A 22725-nucleotide genomic window follows, 5' to 3' on the forward strand; every position below is an offset into this window, starting at 1 on the left:
TCTTCGAAAAGAAGAGAGCTCTCTTTTGCCCTATGTAGTCCTCTAATATGTCCATGTTTTAATCTCTGGACTCTGAGTATGTGAATGCATTACCTTCTATGGCAAAAAGGACTTTGCAGATGAGATTAAGTTAAGAATCTTGAGATGGAAAAAGTATCCTGGATTGATCAGATGGACCCAGTGATACAAATATTATTAGCAGCGGAAGACAGAGGGAGACTGTACTGTTGAAGAAAATGTGATGGGTGAAGCCAAGTGCTGTGCTGCTTGCTTTGAAGATGGATTAGGGACCATGAACCAAGGAATGGAAGGACTACAGCTCTAGGAGCTAGAAAAGGAAAGGAAATCTGCAGAGAGAGGACACCCCTGATGACACCTTGATTTCAGCCCAGTGCAATTTATTTAGAGCTTTTGACATCCAGCCCTGTAAGAGAATAAAAGTGTGTTGTTTTAAGCCCCCCGTCTGCCTAAGAAGATAAGAGATAACACGTGGTGATGGTTGTGGATATGCAGAAAAGGGAACTCTTGTGTACTGTTGGTTGGAATGGAGCTTAGTTCAGCTATTATGGAAACAGTATGGAGGTTTCCCAATAGACCAAAAGAAGAATTATCATGATTCAGCGTATGGATATATACATCCAAAGGATAAGAAAACAGGATAGTGAAGAGATAACCTGCACTGCTCCCAATTTTATTGCAGCCTTATTTACAATAGCCAGGATATGGAAATAATCTAAGTGCCCATTTATGGATGAGCGAATAAAGAAGTTGTAGTGTGTGTGTGTCTGTGTGTGTGTGTATATACACACAATAGAGTATTATTCAGTCATGAGAAAGAAGGAAATCCTGCCTTCTGTGACTACATGATGAACCTTTAGGTCATAATGCTAAGTGAGATAAGTCAGACCTAGAAAGACAACTGCTGTATGATATCATTTATATGTGGAATCTAAAAACACAGAGTACCATGGTGGTTACTTGGACCAGGGGGTGGTGAAATTGGGGAAATGGTAGAGTAAAAACTTGCAAATAGAAGAGTAAGTTCTGGAGATCTAATGCACAGTGTAGTGATTATGGTCAGCAATATTTGTATTATATAGGCTTCAGTTACCGAGAGATTGGATGTTAAGTATTTTCAAAAAAGAACATATTTTTCAAAAAAGTATTTTCAAGGGGCCCCTGGGTGGCACAGTGGGTTAAGCCTCTGTCTTTGGCTCAGGTCATGATCCCAGGGTCCTGGGATGGAGCCCCACATCACTTTCCTGCTCAGCAGGGAGCCCGTTTTTCTCTCGCTCTCTGCCTGCCTCTCTGCCTACTTCTGCCTACTTGCGATCTCTCTCTGTGTGTCAAATAAATAAAAGAAAATAAAATATTTTCAAAAAATTACTACACTAAGGTAGTAATCATATGGTAATATATAAATGTGTCAAATCAACATGTTGTACACCTTAAAAGTTCACAATGTTATATGTTAATTATATCTCAATAATAAAGCCTGACCAAAGATAATGAGAGGTTGTTGTTTTGGTCACCTATCTGCTACTACAGGTTACTTTCAGTATTTCTCTGTTACAATACCATGTTGCAGTGAACATGCTTGTATATTTTGGATTGTAGGGCATTTGCATCTCTTCTAGGTTTTTCTAAATTGATATTTCTGCAATTTATCTTTGAACTAATTTTTTTCTTTTACAAAAAATTTTTGGGAAAAAAACCCCTTTTTGGTAAAAGTTATTGTAATGTCCTACTAAAATAACAAGTCAGTTGACTAGGGACAGTTTCTAAATATCAAAATTGTTGAAGATATTAGTACCATATAAATTTTATTTTATAAAATACTAAATTTATATTTTTAGTTTTGTTAACTTGTTTATTACTGAAATTTGACTGTGAGTAAATTTGCTATTTCATTTAGATATTCACCAGTTTATGTGACAGCTAATAATACCATGTAGGCCTTTAAAAATTTTTGTATTGTGGTGTATTTGCCTAATCATGAACTGGATTGAGTAGGTTTTGGTAAGTTACTAGGTAGTGAATTAGTTCTGCTTATAAATGTAAATGTCTGACTTATTTTGATAAATTTAAATATGACCTCAATTTGAATTTCATTTAATTTGTTATATAGTTACTGATTCTTATTATTTTCTAATAAATTAAAAAAACCCTATGCAATCATTTTTTTTCATTTTGCTACTGTCTTTATTGTATCCATTTTTCAAAGATACAGCTTACACATTGCCAAATATTAATAAATTTATAGTAATTACATCACTAATTTATTGAAATCTCTTGGAAATAATTTTTTATTAATACAGAATATGAAAACGATAAATAAAAGTTAGCTCCTTGTAGTATTAATCTTAATGTATTTCTGTAGCAGGGTTGTGTACAGGAAATATTAAAGAAATTAAGAACCATTTGGATCTGCAAAGAATTATAAAACAATGTAGCAGAAATTAAAATTGATTCTAAATTTTGGCAGTGGAGAATGATCAAATAGATAAGGAACATATGTTTATTTACTCAGTCAAGCATTTTAAATAAAATCAGGTCAACAGTATTGGTAGGAAAGAAGTGCTAATTAATAGAGCATAAGAAACAAAGACCACATTTTTTTAACGACAGAGTTTTAGCTGCCTATAAAATTCTAGTTCTCTGATAGCCTGAGAGAACACACGTAAGAGCACATGCCTTTCTGCTCTCATGCATGATGTAGCCAACTGCCATCAGCCTTTTTTCCTTTCTGGCATAGCACATTATTTTGTGTTGGCCTTATTTCCTCTTATATGCCTGTTTCTGCTTTCCCTTCTGGCTCTGGCTTCATTTAGCCTCCTGCTTCAGGTTCTACTTGTTTTCCTGGCTCTGGCTGTGTTTATCTTCCATTCTCTGCTTCCTGTGTCCGCCCAGAAGGTCCCGCACCTCCTGCCTCTCTCAAGTTCATTTCCTTTCCTCTGCTCAATGGTTGTAGTTACCTTCTGGCCCTAATAAACCTCCCTCTTCTGACTTATGCACCCAGAATTACAATGATTTGAAACCTCTAGGGTGACCCAGCAACCTGTCACATCTGCATGCATTGTGGGTGATTATAAAGGCATGTCATGTGACTTGGCTATTTTTAAGTCTTAACCTGCTCTCTGAAACTTGAGGAATATTCTTAACGTCATGGGGAACTCAGAAGATAGAGATTTGTCCTGAGGTTATAAGGTTTAATCTATCTGTAGTTACTCTTAGAAGAGTATTTCAAACTGGGTTTTGAAATCAATTAAGTGGAAGTATAACGAGCAATTAAGAGTAAAGATGTAAATGGAGAAGAGGATATTATTGTGCATTGTCCTTTGTAAGTATTGTTTGATGAAATTTTATTGTGTGCATTTATATAAATATATGTAAATATATACTCTATGTAAAATGTATTATTGTGGATCAAGTCAAAAAACATTTGAATATCATTGCATAGAAATTTACTTTCAGATGATACTAATTCAAAGAGATCATTCCAGGGGTGCCTGGGTGGCTCAGTCGGTTAGGTAACCAACACTCATCTCAGGGTGTCCGGGTCTTGATCTCAGGGTGGTGAGTTTGAGCCCTGTAAAGACCTCCATGCCTGGAGCCTACCAAAAAAGAAAAAAAAAAAAAAAGGTCAAAAGAGATCATGCCACATGGTTGTGATCAACTTTAGAAGCATATATAAAAAACCTTGAAAGACTTGGTGTGAGCTACATCAAATTTAGTAGAATACCTTGAATTCTTTTTTTTAAATTTATTTTTAAATTTATTTTTTATTAATTATTTTTATTAATGTATAGTGTATTATTTGCCCCAGGGGTACAGGTCTGTGTATCGTCAGGCTTACACATTTCCCAGCACTGACCATATCACATAACCTCCCCAGTGCCTGTAACCCTATCACCCTCTCCCTACCTCCCTTACCCCCCAGCAACCCTGTTTGTTTTGTGAGATTGAGTCTCTTATGAATACTTTGAATTCTATCACAACCTTTGCATGAGTCCCAGAACATTACCCAGAGGTGCCCGACTTAACACTTCATCTGGTGAAGCCACTGTGAAAACTGGGATTCTAAAGTGTAATTCAGCAGCATCTGGGCATTTGAAGCTCTGTTGCAGCTCTTCTGGTCTTAACGCTATGTTGGAAGTGATTAGGCTAAGAGGATTGCCCTGAAAGATATGTAGATATTGAAGTCCTTACTCATCTTCCTATTGAAATCCTTTTTTTTTTTTTAAAGATTTATTTATTTATCTTAGAGTGAGAAAGAGTGAGAGTGAGCACAGGGAGGAGTAGAGGGAGAGGGAGAGAGAAACTTCAGCAGACTCTGCACTGAGCATGGAGCCCAACATGGGGCTCGATCTTGACCCTGAGATCCTGACCTTAGCCAAAATGAGGAGTCGGTTGCTTGACCTACTGCACCACTGAGGGGCTCCCTTATTGAAATCTTAGAGAAATTGAATTCATTGAGATAATAATTTTTTGTTTGTTTTTGTTTTTTTGCTTTTTGTGTTTTGTTCAGACTTAGGGAAGGACAGCTGAAACACAAGAGTGTTCTCAAAGGCATATTAAAACTCCTTTTCCCTCTCTTCCTTTTTTTTTTTTTCTTTAAAAACAAGTACCACTGCTACTACTGATTATTGAGTACTTAAGATGTGAACCAAGACTTTTCTGTCTGTATTTCATTAAAAGGTCAACTTTGGGAAGTAAATATTATTTTAATTCCCATTTTTATAAATGAGGACTCTGGTTCAAGAGAGAGGAGGGCGTTGTCCATGGTATCATAGGTAGTGTGAAATCAGGGTGTAAACCCAGTGTTTCTGACTTGATTTGCATTCTTAAATCATGGTGATTATGGGAACCCTTTTTTCCTCTCAAGTTTTATTTATTTATTTAGTAATAAAGATTTTATTTATTTGAGAGAGAGAGAGTGAATGAAGGGAGGAGGGAAAGGAAGACGTGGACTCACCTGCTGAGCAGGGAGCTCCACACGGTTCTCGATCTCAGGACCCTGGAATCATGACCTGAGCCGAAGGCAGACACTTAACTGACTGAGCCACCCAGGCTCCCCTCTCTCAAGTTCTAGAAATCTGATCTATAAAAAGACAGATCACCAGAATATACCTAAGTGCAGCTGATGTTTGAACAACACAGGTTTGAACTGTGGGGGTCCACTTATATGCAGATTTTTCCCCATAAATACGGGATAGTACTGTAAATGTATTTTCCAAATAATAATTTCATTTCTCTAGCTCGCTGTAAGAATATAGTATATAATAACATACAAAAGGTGTGTTAACTGACTGTATGTTATTGCTAAGGCTTCTAGTCAACAGTAGGCTATTGGTTAAGTTTCTGGGGAGTCACAAGTTGCACACTGATTTTTGACTGTTGTCGGGCTGACCACCCTTAAGCCCATGTTGTTTCAGGCTCAACTGTAATTTTATTTTTTCCCTTACAGTGAGTTAATTTTTGTGCTATCATCGACCAAAACACGCATTTTTTTTCACCGCTGTTGATTTGTGATACTATTCTGTATGTTTTGTTTGTTTGTTTTAATTACTGTGGCTAAAACTTCAGTGATCCTTAGAAGTGGGTTCCTTTTTACATTTAGTACCAACTTTGTCTATTTTGTATTTTATTGATCATTATTTTCTTCTTTATGATTCTTTTCTCTTAGGCATTGAGAAAAGTTCCTCTTACACCCTTGTGCGGAAAGTCATCTGATGATGTTTATTTAATGTGATAAGTCTGCCTAGAGGTAGAGTTCTGAACTTGGTAGCCTCTAGTCCCTTCCTTTTTTTTTTTTTTTAACTTAAAATCTGGTTTAGTTTTCCTGCCTTGAACAAGGAAATGAGTCAACATTTATTGGGAGCCCATTGTGTGCCACTCATTGAATGATGTGTTGCATAATATTGCAAACATATAGAAAAGTGTAGATAGTAAACATGTGCCATGCATTTTCCCATTACCTTATGTAATCTGAACTGTCACTTTATGAGTTAGCTATTATAGTGTCCATTTTTACAAATGACTTATAAAATGGTTAAGTAACCTGCCAAGTAGTAAGTGAGCATTGGTTCCAGTGGACCCGTCTGCTTGACTCCAAAGCCCATACTCTTCCATATAAAATGTGACAAAATTAAATTGGGAGATCATGTTGTTTCTTTATTAACCTCCAATATGTCATATTAAATCCCCTTAAGATCTTCATTTTTTTTTTTTTTTAAGATCTTCATTTTCTGTCAGAATGTCTTATGGACAGCATGAGAGATTTAGTGTTTTGATTCTTTTTCATTTTTTTTTTTCTGAAAAATCTCATTATTTTAAGTGCTCTCATATGTTGTGACAGCAGGTTCCTTTGTCAGCCATCCTGTTCAGAATAAATAACCTGGGCTGTGCCAGCATGATTTATTGCTGCTACTTCCTTTCTTTATGTTTGGAGTAATTTTATCATCAAAGGATATAAAGTATTTTAGACATGGGCAAATGCTTGAGCAACTAAAGCGGTTCACCTGGCTGTTTGGCTAACTGCCCCGTGGACAGTGCTCCAGTGGATGGCAGAGAAAAGAAAAAAGAATAAATACATCTCCTCACCCAAGATCTGTACAGAATCACATCCCCATTTCTCTTCTAACGACCCCTACCGAGAACTGCCATAACATTTCAAATCATCAGCAAATTTATACATACGATTCCTTGAGCAACTCTGTCATTGTGATGAGGGCAGAAAAACTTGTTGAGCAAAAGTCCCCTTGCTGAACAGGTGGTGTTAACTGTAAATCTCTTCCGGGGGACTTTCAAAATGTGTAAGATTGTTTAATTTTTAAACCCTTATAAGCATAGGGTACACCGGATGTTTCTTCTTTGTTAAACCAGATGATATCTTGAAAATATCATATACACTTAGTTATGAAAACGTATAATTACGTTAGGGAAAATTTGAAAAGACAGAGGCGGGAAGCATAAAATCACCCACAATCTTGCCACTCTTATAAAAATAGTATTGATATTTTGATGTATTTTGTGTATATCTTTAAAAAAATCTCTACATTTGAAATAAAAAACGTTAGAGCTAGTCTCCCAGATAATGTCTTAACACCTCTTCTGGACCCAACACTATGTGATTTACCGGTGTTGATGCTGAGAAATTTCAAAATGTGTCTATTTGTGTCATTGTGTGTATTCACTTAATCAGATACAGATACATTTCTAATGTGGACTGACTTGTTTTGTTTATGCTGAATTATTAATTCTTATGATCAACTATGGAAAAATAGTTTTTCATTTTTCACAATTTACTTGGTTTCTCAATTGTAAAAAGTAATGACCCTATTTTTTGTGAATACTTATTAGATTTTTGAGGATGTGTTTTTCTATAAAGCTCTAGAAATAAGTGATAGTTTTTTTTTTTTTTAAGATTTTATTTATTTATTTGACAGAGAGAAATCACAAGTAGATGGAGAGGCAGGCAGAGAGAGAGAGAGGGAAGCAGGCTCTCCGCTGAGCAGAGAGCCCGATGCGGGACTCGATCCCAGGACTCTGAGATCATGACCTGAGCCGAAGGCAGCGGCTTAACCCACTGAGCCACCCAGGCACCCATAGTTTTTAATTAATTAATTAATTAATTAATTAATTTTTTGCTTGCTTTTAATGGTGAACTCCAGGTCACAACACATTAACTGTCAGTTCAACTACACCAAGGTTTGTGGAGACAATGGCTTCTGTGCCCAAGCATGTTGCAAATAAATTTCTAATGGAACCTGGCATCACCCTGAAGGAATTCTAACTTTACACTGTTGGGGTAGTATACCAAGATGGCTTCAGAGTAGACTAACTTTACACAGCACAATGATAGTTTTTTTTTTTTAAGTGTTTGATGCTATGGCAAATCACCAGCATTTTTAGATTGCCCCCCTCTCTCTATATATAGATCAATTACTGTTGGCTTTTCTGATAGCACAGTTCCTTAAGTGGTTGTATTCTATCATATAGTTTAGGTAGTAGAGAGACATTTTTGGTCTTATTTTTGCAACTGCATAAATATAACCAAACTAGATAGAGGTCTCAACTACCCACCCATTCTTCCTGATGTTTTTTGAATGTTTACTAGGTGCCCAGCATTGTTCAAAATTCTTGGGTCCCCTTGATGAATAAGATATAATCCCTGTTTCAGGGGACTCACTTACATGAAATTATCAGGACATTATGTATGGAATTTGGTTAATATTTTTGGTTATAGTAGTTTAGTATTTTTATTTAAATTTTATTCAATTATTTTCAAATATTATACAAAAGTTACAAAAAATTTGGCATGAAAATTTCTTTTCCAGACTTTTCCTATTCACATATTATTATCCCCTCCTTAGGAGAATATATTCACAGAAATGAAATATAAATATTTTAAAGTTGGATAATTAAATATTTTGAATTTAATTTTGAAAGGAAGTTCAGTTTTGAAAAGGGTACTTCCACTTACTGTGTATGTGCACTATTCAATCTTTTAAAATGTTTTTTATCCAGCATTAACACAATTTTGCTAATTACAAACGGAGGCTGAATTAAATAAGTTGCTCATGATTACAAAAATACTAGGTATCATAGATAAGAAATAGGATCTAGGTCTGTCTAAATTCTCCTGAGCCCATTTTCCTTTCACTAGCTATTTTATACAAAACTAATGCTCTGGAATTTCAGTTGAGTTACTTTAAAAGTTTGTTAATTGGGGGTGCCTGGGTGGCTCAGTGGGTTAAAGCCTCTGCCTTCAGCTCAGGTTGTGATCCCAGGGTCCTGGATCAAGCCCCGCATTGGGCTCTCTACTCAGTGGTGAGCCTGCTTCCTCCTCTCCCTCTGCCTACTTGTGATCTCTGTCAAATAAATAAATAAAATCTTAAAAAAAAAAAGTTTGTTAATTGATTTTCCCTCAGAAAATGGTTAGGAAAAATATCTTTACTCCAAACTGAGTAAGGTTGAGTAACTAGTGAAAGAAATTTGAGAAAAGATATATGAAGAAAAGATGACAGTTTTTAAATGATGCACTCAAGTATTTAGTTGCTCATGTTAATATATAAGGAGATTTAAAAATCACTTGGTCTTGAATTTACTTTCCTTTTTGGATATCTATCTATCTATGTATAACTTAGAAAAAAATTAAGCTTGTATTCTCTTTGAGCAAATATCATCTGGTATTGAAGGGACATCTTTGGTGTTAGGGGGAAAATAATTTGACATTGAAAAGTTGCCACATATGTAATCCAGATGGATTATGTAACATTTGTGGACTAACTCTAATATAGAAAGGATTTCAGCATTCATTGATAACCACCTTATTGACTTAACAGTTTGATCAATGTTCTCTTCCATTATTCATAAGTATTCCAAATATTTGTGAGTGGCTTTTTCCCACAAGCAAAGGTAGTGACAGCTAGAATTTAAGAGCCGTGGGTTTCTAAAACACCGAGCTATTTGCTGTGAGTAAAGTGCCAAAAAAATTAGTCCATTATAGATGTATGCAAATGTTAAAATAAACGGCTCTAAATAGGAAATTATCTGGTTGTTAATGAAAATGTTCATATTTCCCCCCAATATGTCCAGATATTTACATAGACCTTGTGGCAGAAAGGTGCATGGCCCTTTTGAGGAACTAAAAGAGAACCAGAGTGATTGAAGTCAGATTAAGAGGAGATCCTGAATAAATCGGGGCAGATGGTAGTAATAGCTTTAAGAACCAAAGGTGGAGGTAGATGCCCTGAGAAGGTGTTTGTCCTCTGGTCTGACTTACTATTTCATTTTACATTTACAATAAAGAGTAGAAATCTTTCACTATGTAATCTGTTTTCTTTGCCTTTTCTCCCCATTTTTGTAGTTCTGCTATTATAAATGTCTGGTGGCTTGGTTTAATTTTAATCTTTTCGCAATATCCTCAGCCTCCTCTTTCTTTAGATATTGGTTTCTATAAATGTTTGGTGGCTTGGTTTAATTTTAATCTTTTCATAATATCCTCAGCCTCCTCTTTCTTTAGAATTGGTTCCCTAACAGTAACATAGTCTGTGATATAGCTGGGCTAGATCGTTGGGGAGCACAGTTCTTTTCTCTTGAGTGAGTTAGATTACCCAGAGCAAAATCTTCCAGACTTTGAGCTAGAGGGCATATGTCTGGCAGCTAGTGAGCCGGGGACCATGTTGGGGAAAAAGCTAGAGTCTTAACATTCATTATGTAAGACTTCATTTAATTTCTGTGTTTAGTGTATTACCCCTGTTGGGTATCTGCCTGGTCTCCCCTAGTTTAGTCATTCCGTGTTACCTTCTTCAGAGAAGATGCTTGTTAAGCTTCTGTGGAGGCTGGGGAGAGGCACGGAGTGAATGAGCGAATCTGGGTCCTATTGTTTGTGAAGACCCTTTCAACTTGTTTTTAGTCTCACTTTAACACTCTATTTCTAGAGATACCTGGTTCTGCCAATTCTGGAGCCTTTGGGGATTCTATGATGTTAATTTGCCTCTTCTCTTCATTGCCTTAAGATTCAGCTTTTCAGGACTGTTGCCTGAAGATAATTACCACTTGTCTCTCTGCTTCCAATTCCATAAATTTTACTAGCCTTGAATCCTAACCCATTCTAACAAACAAATAAGGAAACCATGTCATTGGGGGAAGTTCTGGAAAGAGAATGAAACTAAATGCTTGTATTTATAGCTCCACTTTTGATTACTCTAGTTGAGCACAATAGCTCTAATTTATTAATTCTATTCTACAGGCTTTCTTTCTCTCTATCATTATCGATCTATCTATAATATGTAAATATGCATAACTTCACACTAATATCTTTGACTATCTTTGACTCTAAATCCAGCACTGTAGTCAAGGTTCATTCATTTTAGCCTCTTCTCTGTTTATTTGTAATTTCTTTTTCTGACAGTGAGAATCCTGGTTCTCATTATTTCAGTTTATTTAGTTATTTTTCACTTCCTGTCAACATCCACAGTAGTTTCAGAATTGCTAACCTGTGCAGTGTGCAAACAGATTTACTAATTAGAGTACCTTGTATAGTTCTTTTTTGTCTTTAGCGTTGTAAGTATCCACTTAAGATATCCTTTCCCATTGTTACTTTGAGCAGCAAATTTTTCTGAGTCATTGAGGTTTATTATCCATTTTCCAAACAGAGCTGAATTCATTTATCACATTCTGCATTTCATCCTAGGATTCCCTGCCCTTGTGGTTGATTAATTAAGAAATTGTATACATTAAGGTTTACTCTTTGTGACGTATAGTTCTGTGGGTTTTTATAAATACATATAGTCATGTATACAGCAACACCATATCATTTAGAACAGTTCCAACATTCCCAAAATTCCTTTGTTTGATCTCTCTGTAGCCGATTCCTCCTTCATCTTAAGGGGAAAACTTCTAGTTTTTCATCATTAAGTATGATGTTATCTGTAGCTTTTTATGTTTATCAAATTGAAGAAATATGCTCAATTCATATTGTGTCAAGAGTTCTTATTATGAATGATTGTTGGATTTTGTCAAATATAATAGATAATTTTTCTTCTTTAACTTGTTGATGTGATGGACTCCACTAAATGATTTTTGAGTATTGAACCACTATATCTGAGATAAATCCAACCTGGTCATGGGGTACAATTGTTTTATACAATGTTGGATTCAATCTAACAATGCTAATACATTGTTGAATATATTTGCATTTGTGTTCATGAAATATAACAGTCTGTAATTTTCATTTCTTTTAATGTCTTTGTTTTTTGAATTATGGTGATGCTGTTCTAAGAGACTGAGTTAGAAAGTGTTCTCTCTTGATCCATTCATCTGTTGATGGACATCTAGGTTCTTTCCATAGTTTGGCTATTGTGGACATTGCTGCTATAAACATTCGGGTGCATGTGCCCCTTTGGATCACTACGTTTGTATCTTTAGGGTAAATACCCAATAGTGCAATTGCTGGGTCATAGGGCAGTTCTATTTTCAACATTTTGAGGAACCTCCATGCTGTTTTCCAGAGTGGCTGCACCAGCTTGCATTCCCACCAACAGTGTAGGAGGGTTCCCCTTTCTCTGCATCCTCGCCAGCATCTGTCATTTCCTGACTTGTTGATTTTAGCCATTCTGACTGGTGTGAGGTGATATCTCATTGTGGTTTTGATTTATATTTCCCTGATGCCGAGTGATATGGAGCACTTTTTCATGTGTCTGTTGGCTATCTGGATGTCTTCTTTGCAGAAATGTCTGTTCATGTCCTCTGCCCATTTCTTGATTGGATTATTTGGTCTTAGGGTGTTGAGTTTGCTAAGTTCTTTATAGATTTTGGACACTAGTCCTTTATCTGATATGTCGTTTGCAAATATCTTCTCCCATTCTGTCAGTTGTCTTTTGATTTTGTTAACTGTTTCCTTTGCTGTGCAAAAGCTTTTGATCTTGATGAAATCCCAATAGTTCATTTTTGCCCTTGCTTCCCTTGCCTTTGGCATTGTTCCTAGGAAGATGTTGCTGCGGCTGAGGTCGAAGAGGTTGCTGCCTGTGTTCTCCTCAAGGATTTTGATGGATTCCTTTCTCACATTGAGGTCCTTCATCCATTTTGAGTCTATTTTTGTATGTGGTGTAAGGAAATGGTCAAATTTCATTTTTCTGCATGTGGCTGTCCAATTTTCCCAGCACCATTTATTGAAGAGGCTGTCTTTTTTCCATTGGACATTCTTTCCTGCTTTGTCGAAGATTAGTTAACTGTAGAGTTGAGGGTCTATAGAAGATGTGGTATATATACACAATGGAATACTATGCAGCCATCAAAAGAAATGAAATCTTGCCATTTGCGACAACATGGATGGAACTAGAGCGTATCATGCTTAGCGAAATAAGTCAAGCAGAGAAAGACAACTATCATATGATTTCCCTGATATGAGGAAGTGGTGATGCAACATGGGGGCTTAAGTGGGTAGGAGAAGAATAAATGAAACAAGATGGGATTGGGAGGGAGACAAACCATAAGTGACTCTTAATCTCACAAAACAAACTGAGGGTTGCTGGGGGGAGGGGGTTTGGGAGATGGGGGTGGTATTATGGACATTGGGGAGGGTATGTGCTTTGGTGAGTGCTGTGAAGTGTGTAAACCTGGTGATTCACAGACCTGTACCCCTGGGGATAAAAATATATGTTTATAAAAAATAAAAAATTAAAAAAAAATAAAAATTAAAAAAAAAAAGAAAGTGTTCTCTCAGCCTCCTTTTCTGGAAAGAGATTGTAGAGGATTGGTGTAATTTCCTATTTAAATGTTTGGTAAAGTTCACAAATGGAACATTTTGGACCTTGGTGATTTCTATTTTGCAAGGTTGTGAGTTGTCATAGAGAGTATCTTTCAAGCAAATGGTTCATTTCATCAAAGTTATTAAATTTCTGAGCATAGAGTTATTATTAATATTTATTATCTTTTTTAATGTCATGGCATCAGTAGTGATGGACCATCTTTTATTTCTGATATTAGTAATTTGTGACTTCTCTCTTTTTTCTTGACTAGCTTAGCTTTAGCTTGGTTTGTCATTTAATTAGTCTTTATAAAAGAACATTTTTTGGTTTTGTTGGTTTTGACTATTGATTTTCTATTTCAAATTTCATTGATTTATGCTCTTGTTTTTATTATTTCTTTTCTTTGTTTTACTTAAGATTTGATTCACTCTTCTTTTTCTAGTTTCCTAAGATGGAATCTTAGTTTATGGATTTTAGATCTTTTTTTGGCATCCAGTGTTGAAAGTTTCATCTAAGTACTGATTTAGCAGCATCTTGGAACTTTTTTTTTTAAGGTTTTTTATGTATTTATTTGACAGACAGAGATCACAAGTAGGCAGAGAGGCAGCATCTTGCAACTTTTGATAGGTTGTTTTTCACTTTCATTTAGTTCAAACTACTTCAAAATTTTCTCGAGACTTCTTTTTTGATCCAGGTGTTACTTAGAAGTATATTATTTAATCTCCAGGTATTTTTGGGTTTTCCACGACAGTTTTGTTATTTGTTTCTAGTTTTAATTTCGTTGTGAACTCAGAGGAACTTTGTTTGATTTGTATTCTCTTAAATTTGTTAAAGAGCATGTTAGGGCCCAGAATGTGATCTTCTTGGTAAATGTTCCATTTGAACTTGAGAGTAATGTGTATTCTGGTATTATTGGATGATGTATTAGAGAATGCCAATTAGATATATTTTATTGATGATGCTGTTCACTCAGCTATGTCCTTACTGATTTTCTGCCTGCTGGATCTGTCAGTTACTAATCGAAGTGTGAAGTGTTTAACCCTAACAGTGGATTTGTCTGTTTCTTGTGGCAGGTCTGTCAATTTTTGTCTCTCATATTTTGACACTCTTTTGCTAGGCACAAACACAGTAAGGACTGTTATGTTTTCTTGGAGAATTCATCCCTTTGTCATTATGGAATGCCCCTCTTTATCCCTGTTAATTCTCTTGTTCTGAAGTTGACTTTGTTTGAAATTAATATAGATACTTCAGCTTTCTTTTTATGAATGTTAGCATGGTGTATCTTTCTCCATTCCTTTGCTTTTAATCTACCAGTGTCTTTATATTTAAAGTGGGTTTCTTATAGACAATACATTGGCCTTTTTTTTTAGTCTACTTTGACAGTGTCTACCTTTTAATTGGTGTATGTAGATCATTCACATTTAAGCGATTATTGATATAACTGGATTAATAGTTACTATATTTATAACTATCCCATTCATTGCCTGTGTTCTTTTATTTCTCCTTCTTCCTCCTTTACTTCCTCCCCTTCCTCTTCATATTTTCATATTCATAATACCTCCCCCTCTTCTTCTTTTTCCTCTGCTTCTTCTTTGTTTTCTACTATTTCTCTTCTGTCTCTTGTGTAAAGTCAACATTTTATATGATTTGGTTCCATGCTTTCTCCTCTCTAAGCATATTTTTTAGTGGTTTGCTGAAGAATTTTTAGTGTACGCTTACAACTATTTTCCGATAACACTATACTACCCCTGGGGTAGTACAAGTACTATATGACAGAGTATTCTCCATTCTTCCCTCCTGTACCATAAAAATTGCTGTCATTTATTTCACTTATCCATAAGCTATAATCACCAAACACAATGTTACCATTATTACTGTAAACAAAATTATGTTAGATCAATTAAAAATAAGAAAAATAAAAGGTTTTTTTACCCTCATTTATTCCTTCTCTAATTCTCTTCCTATTTCTATGTAGGTGTGGATTTTCAACCTGTATCATTTCTTCCCTCTTAACATTCCTTGGAAGCCAGGTACATTGATGACAAATTTTCCCTTAATTTTTGCTTGTCTGAGAAAGTATTTAATTTGCCCTTATTTTTTTTTTTAATTTTTATTTTTTGTTTAAAGATTTTTTTTTTTAAAGATTTTATTTATTTATTTGACAGAGAGAAATCACAAGTAGATGGAGAGGCAGGCAGAGAGAGAGAGGGAAGCAGGCTCTCCGCTGAGCAGAGAGCCCGATGCGGGACTCGATCCCAGGACTCTGAGATCATGACCTGAGCCAAAGGCAGCGGCTTAACCCACTGAGCCACCCAGGCGCCCAATTTGCCCTTATTTTTGAAGAACAATGTCACTGGATACAGAATTTGAAGTTGTTCTTTTTTCCTTTCAACACCAAATATTTCACCCCACTTTCTTCGTGGTTGCATGGTTGCTGAAAAAAATTCCGATATTCCTGTATTTGTTTCTCTGTAGGCAAGGTATTTGTATTTCTTCTGACTTCTTTCAAAATACTTTTTTTTTTTGCAGTTTTTTTTTTCAAAATAGTATTTGCATAGGTGTACATCTTTTAAAAAGATTTGTTTATTCATTAGAGAGAGAGTAGGGGGAGAGGCAGAAGGAGAGGGAGAAGGGAAGCAGACTACCTGCTGGGCAGGGAGCCCCACTCTGAGCTCCATCTCAGGATCCTGAGATCACAACCTGAGCAGAAACCAAGAGTTAGTTGCTTAACTCACTGCGCCACCCAGGTGCCCCTAGGTGTACATTTAAAAAAGATTCATCCTGCTTGGTATTCCTTGTGTTTACTGGATCTGTGGTTTTGGTGTCTTGTCATTAGTTTTGGAAAATTCTCCATTATTACCATTTCAAATATTTCTTGTGTTTCTTTCTTTCTTTCTTCTACTGGTATTCCCATTACATATATGTTATACCTTTTGTAATTGTCCCACAGTTCTTGGACATTCTGTTTCATCTTTTACTCTTTTCCCTCTTTGCCTTTCAGTTTTGAATGTTTTTATTGACATATCTTCAAGCTCACTGAGATTGTTCCCAGCTGAGTGAGGTGTATTGACGAGTCCATCAAAGACGAAGGTCTTCATTTCTGTTACTGATTTATAGCATTTTCTTTTCATTCTTTCTTAAGCATTCCACCTCTCTGCTCACACAACCCACACAACAAAAAGTTGTGCACTTTTTCCATTAAAGCTCTAAACATATTATAGTTATTCTTCCCAGTTGGATAACTCTAAAATCTCTGTCATTCTGAGTCTGGTTTTGATGCTGCTTTGTTGCTTCAGCCTGTGTTTTTTCTTGCCTTCAAAAGATGCCTTGTGTTCTTTGTTGAAAGCTAAACAAAGTTTATTGTGTAAAAGAAACGTAGGTAGATTGTCTTTTAGTGTTAGGTTTTATATTTACTTGGTTATGAGTCAGGCTCTGTTTATTGTTTGATATATCTATGGTATCAGAGGTTAAAATTTCTTTTATTGTCCTTATATTTTTAACCAGTATTTCTAATTTTGGTAAAACACATAGACATAAAATGTATCATCTTAACCACTTTTAGGTGCACAGTTCAGTGATATTAAATATATTTATAATATATTACCATCACAACTGTACATTTCAAGAATGTTTTTTCATGTTGTCAAACTACGGCTGTAGACCCATTAAGCAAGAACTCCCCATTTTCCCCTTCTCATCAGCATCTGGTAACCACCATTCTACTTTCTGCTCTATGATTCCAACTATTCTAAGTACCTCATGTAAGTAGAATAATACAGTATTTGTCTTTTGTGATGGGTTTATTTCACTTAGCATAATGTCCTTAAGGTTCATCCATTTTCTAATATGTGTCAGAATTTCCTAACATTTTAAGTTTACATAACATTCATTTGGGGTGTGTGTGTGTGTGTCTGTGTGTGTGTGTGTGGCTTATCCATTTATCCATTGATAGACCCTTGGGGTGTGTGTACATTATAGCTATTGTGAATAATGCTAATATGAACAGGGGTGTACAAATCTCTTTGAGACCCTCTATCATTTCTTTCTAGTATATACCCAGAAGTGGAATTGTTGGATCATATAATAATTTTTAATTTTTTAAGGAAACACCATACTGTTTTCCACAGTGACTCTACTATTTTGCATTCCCACCAACAATGCACAAAGGTTCCAGTTTCTCCTTATCCTTACCAACACCTGTTATCTTGTTTTTTTATATCCTAATAGGTGTCAGAATATCTCACAATAGTTTAGATTTGCATTTTCCTAATGACCAGTGAGATTGAACATCTTTTCCTGTGCTTATTGGCCATTTGTGTATCTTCCTTGGAAAAATGTCTGCTCACGTCCTTTGTCTATTTTTAAACAGGGTTCCTTTTTGTGTGTGTGTTAAATTTTAGGAGTTCTCTATATTCCAGATATTAGTCCCTTGAGATTAGATATACTTTTTATTTTTTTTATTTTTATTTTTATTTTTATTTTTTAAAGATTTTATTTATTTATTTGACAGAGAGAAATCACAAGTACACTGAGAGGCAGGCAGAGAGAGAGAGAAGGAAGCAGGCTCCCTGCTGAGCAGAGAGCCCGATGCAGGACTCGATCCCAGGATCCTGAGATCATGACCTGAGCCGAAGGCAGCGGCTTAACCCACTGAGCCACCCAGGCGCCCTAGATATACTTTTTAAACATTTTCTTCCATTGTGTGGGTTGCAGTTTTACTCTGTTGATTCACAAAATTTAAAAATTTTTGTGAGGTTCAGTTTGTCTATTTTTTCTTTTGTTTCCTGTGCCTTTGGTGTCATACCCAAAAAATCATTGACAAATTCAGTGTTGTGCAGCTTTTGCTCTTATATTTGTCATCTAAGAATTTTATAGTTTTAGATCTTACATTTAGGTCTTTGATTTTGATTTAATTCTTGTATAAGTTAGGTAAGGGACCAGCTTCATTCTTTGCATGTGGATATCCAGTTTTCCCAGTCTCATTTGTTGAAAAGACTGTCCTTTCGCTATGGAATAGTCTTGGCACCCTTGTCTAAAACCATTTGGCTATATACATGAGGGTTTATTTCTGGGCTCTCTATACATTTCACTGGTCTGTTTCTGTCTTTATGTCAGTGCTACACTGATTAGTAGTAAGTTTTGAAATTAGTATATGTGAGTCATCCAGCTTCGTTCTTGGGTGGTTTTTTTTTTTTTCCCTTCAAATTATTTTGGCTTTTAGGGTGTCTTCTGATTCCATGTGAATTTAGGATGGGTTTTTGTATTTCTGCCAAAAACATTGGGATTTTGATAGGGATTGCATTGAATCTGTACATTGCTTTAGGTAGTATTTGGGTATTGGTCTGTAATTTGAGTCTCTCTAGTGAGTTTTTTATGTCAGTTATTGTACTTTCATCTCCAGAAATCCTTATTTATTTATTTATTTATTTATTTATTTATTTATTTATTTTTTACGTTTTTCTATCTCTTTATTGATATTCCTGTTTGGTTCATAGATTTTCTTGACTTTCCCACATCTTCCTTTAATTCTTTAAGCTTCTTTAAGATGGTTGTTTTAAAGTCTTTGTTTTGTAGATCTGCTGTCAGGTCTTTTTCAAGGACAGTGTCTATTCATCCTTTTTTCCTTTGAATGCATAATACTTTCCTATTTGTATGTGTTAGGATTAAAGTTGAAAATTGGACATTTGAATCTAATATGGTAGGTCTGGAAATCAGATTTTTTCCCCCTTCACTGGGTTTTCTTGTTTTTTTGTGTGTGTGTGTGTGTGTGTGTGTGTGTGTGTGTGTATTTAATTATAGGCTGTCTCTGTGCTGAGCATTTATCCTGTGGTATAAATTTAAGGTCTTTTCAGGTCTTTGTTAAGCCTGGACCTTTCTCTGGGCATGTACAGTGACTTTACTTTCTCCCATACATGCAGTTGCTTTTGAATGTTTGGCTCCCAAAGGGAGAAAAATTGAAGAACGGAGTGGGGGAGGGGGAGTTGAGCTGGCCATTTAAACATCCTGGAAATCACCTTAGCCAGAGGGGAAAGACTTCAACAGTGTGAGGAGTTGCAGCAACAGCCACCCACTTACTTGTCTGCACCTCTGAGATGAGAAGCAATAGTCTGCGATCTGAGCACTGATATCCTTGAGTTTAGGATTGTTGAGGAGAGTAGAGAGCTCTGGGAATATTTTGTAATTGTTACTTTCCTCATCTTTTGTTTGGATGTAGGAGATTTTTCTTCAGTTTTTACAGTGAGCAATGGGTAGGGCTCCTACTAAAGTTTATAGAAATGTGGTGGCACATCTAAGACTGGCACTTGTAATTTTAAACTCTCAACCAGTCCACACTGAGTCTTGAGTAATTGGTCAGTTTTAGTTAAAAGTATTTCTACCGCTTCAGGTGTGGGCTTCAGCCCCTTGAGCTCTTGCTAAAATGTGATGGTCTACATCTATTTGTCTATTTCTTTCATTTTCAGAGCACCAGTTTGTCTAGTTACCTAAACTCTTTGATGGCTCTAAGAAGAGTTGTTGGTTTTCAGTTTGTTCAGCTTTTTGCTTGTTATAAGGATGGAATTGATGATTTCTAAGCGTTTTATGTATCGGACTGGCAAGTGGAAGTCCCTCATACACTTTTTGGAATGCAGGAATGTAGGTGTTCATTGTTAATAATGTTAGTGTATTATAAAAAATATGATATGATTACTTTTTCATATTACCTGTTTTGTAAATGAACTCATCATGAATTTTAATTATGTCCAGACATTTTAGGTTTTATTTTGTTTACAATATTGGGGAAAAAGGAGAATGATTTTATATTCTTGATTGTATTTAAAGACAGGATAAATTCTTTTAACATAGTGTTTTTTCAGTTTCAGGTGTGAAATATAGTGATTCAGCAATTCCATACATCACAAGAAGTGCACTCTTGATTTATTTATTTATCAAGACAGATAGCAAGAAAAAGCATGAATGGGGTTGGGGGGAAGCAGGATCCCTGCTGAGCAGGGATCACGATGTGGGGGCTCCATTCCAGGACCCCGGGATTATAACCTGAGCTGGAGGAAGATGCTTATCTCACTGAGCCACCCAGGTGCCCCAACAAGTGCACTTGTTAATCCCCATTACCAGTTTAAACCTGTTCCCCCATCAGCTTCCCCTTCGGTAACCATCAGTTTGTTGTCTGTAGTTAAGAGCCTGTTTCTTGCTTTTTTTTTCCTCTTTCTTTCTCTTTTGCTCGTTTGTTTTGTTTCTTAAGTTCCACATATGAGTGAAATCATATGGTTTTGTCTTTCTCTGATTGACTTGCATAACATTATACTCTGCAGCTCCATGCATGTCATTGCAAATGACAAGAGGTCATTCTTTTTAATGGCTGAATAATATTCCACTATATATATATATGCCACACATTCTTTATCCATTTGTCTATCGATGGACACTTGGGCTGCTTCCTTAATTTGGCTATTGTAGACCATATTGCTGTAAACATCAAGGAGCATGTGTCCCTTTGAATTTAGTGTTTTTGTATTCTTTGGGTAAATGCCCAGTAGTGTGACCACTGGATCATAGGGTAGTTCTCTTTTTTAAGTTTTTGGGGAACTTCTGTACTGTTTTCTGGCTATACCAGTTTATATTCCCACCAACAGTGCATGAGCATTCCTTTTTCTCCACATCCTCACCAGCACCTGTTGTTTCTTGTGTTGTTGATTATACCGTTCTGACAGGTGTGAGGTGATAATTTATTATAGTTTGGTTTGAATTTCCCTAAGAGTAAGTGATGATGAACATCTTTTCATGTGTCTGTTGGCCACCTGATGGGATAAATATTTTAACTGCCTTATTATGATACATATTTTATTTGGGAAGCTGATGCAAATGTTTGTATATTTCACGTATCTTACAATGCCCAGAAATACTTCCTAGAATTGGTAGTTAACATTTTTATGTCTGTTAATTTTTCAAGTAAAATTTTGAAATTAGGAACTGATTGGTAGATTAATATCAATTTGTTTAAGATCAAAACTTTTGTCATTAATTTAAAAAGCAACATGATTTCTTGCAGAGATCACCCAAGAATTCTTTAACAATATTTCCCCTCATTTGCATATTTATTTCAATATTCATTTATTAGTTAAAATATTTATTGTTTTTAACATACATGTCACTTGGTAAAGGGTGATCTTGCATTGTTCTCCATTTTGATGAGCTGGTACGGTAATCTTTCTTTGCCATTATCTGTTTGGGGCCTATTTTGTTTTGAAATTTTAAAGCAGTTTTTAATCTTACTCTCTAGGAAATACAACAGGTTTTCAGGATAGAATCCAGTGTCACTCTAAGGTTTTTGTGTTTGTTTGCTTATAGGATATTTGGTGCTAAATATAATCTTATTATGAATCCATTATATGACTATATTTAATTATTAAGTGATATGGGTTTAGCTCTGGGATAATACTATTACACTTTTTTGAAGTTTATGCGGGGAACACAGGATATTCATTTTTGGGTTAATACAGAGATACACAATTATCAATTATATTTATCTGTTGGGACACAAGAATATTGTAAGGGTATACCTTTTCATTTATTGTTTATATCATTATAAATAGGAACACACTGGAAAAGAAAAAATCAATTTGATCTAAAAAGAATCTAATGCACAGTGTTAATATAATTTCCTTATGAAAATCCTAGACTTCAGTGACATTTTTAGTTACCAATTCTTAGCCTTTCTTTGGGAAAGTAAAAGCTAATGAACTGATCACTGAGTCATAAATTTACCTCTCAGGACTGGTCCTAGGTAGAATGTGGGAAGACAAATTTCAGAGGAATCCAGTACCCTTGGGTGTGGGCTTTCTCTACCTTGTAAATATCTAGTGCTATTTCAGTGAAGCACTGAGTTGATTGTAGTTTAAATGCATTTTTAGTCTGTTATCTTATATGAATAATTTACTTTAGCTTATAAATGTTTAAAATTTAATATACATAGTTATTTTAGTAGTTATTTTTAGGTAGATTGGATACATAACCCCTCCACAGTTCTTTTATCTGCTCCTTTAAGCAATAAATAAATTCATTTGTAAGGCTTTTAAAATACATTTATAAAACTATACATTTTTATTTAAAATATTTATGCCTTCATTTTATATTAAGGAAGAATTTAAAAAAATAAAGAGGAAATCGATTTATCTTCAGTAAAACAAATGTAACTGTGTTTAATATAGCACTTTAAGTATTTTAAAAGCTTCAATATCAATATTAATAAAAATATGCAGAGAACTCGAGGACTAAATCATGGAATCATTAAAACAATAGTAGAGTTTTAATATCAGTCCTTTATTCAGAACAAGTGATTCAACATCTTTTTTTGTGTGTCCACTTAATTTAAATGTATAATTCCAAGTAGCAAGGCACTAACCTTTTCTATGTAACAAACCTCATTTTTAATTTTTACATGGCCACAAATTGTAGAGAGAAATTTTTTTCT

At 35.2% G+C, this 22725-nt stretch overlaps 1 protein-coding gene across 28 annotated transcripts in view; it reads left to right on the forward strand.

Annotated features, from left to right (window-relative positions):
• The window catches only part of RIMS2 (regulating synaptic membrane exocytosis 2), a 595904-nt gene that overhangs the window by 73234 nt on the left and 499945 nt on the right, over nucleotides 1-22725 (forward strand). The window lies entirely within an intron of this gene.

This window comes from Mustela putorius, unplaced genomic scaffold, assembly GCF_011764305.1.
Source record: "Mustela putorius furo isolate JIRA1106 unplaced genomic scaffold, ASM1176430v1.1 tig00000228_pilon_pilon_pilon, whole genome shotgun sequence".
Taxonomy (NCBI): Eukaryota; Metazoa; Chordata; class Mammalia; order Carnivora; family Mustelidae; genus Mustela; species Mustela putorius.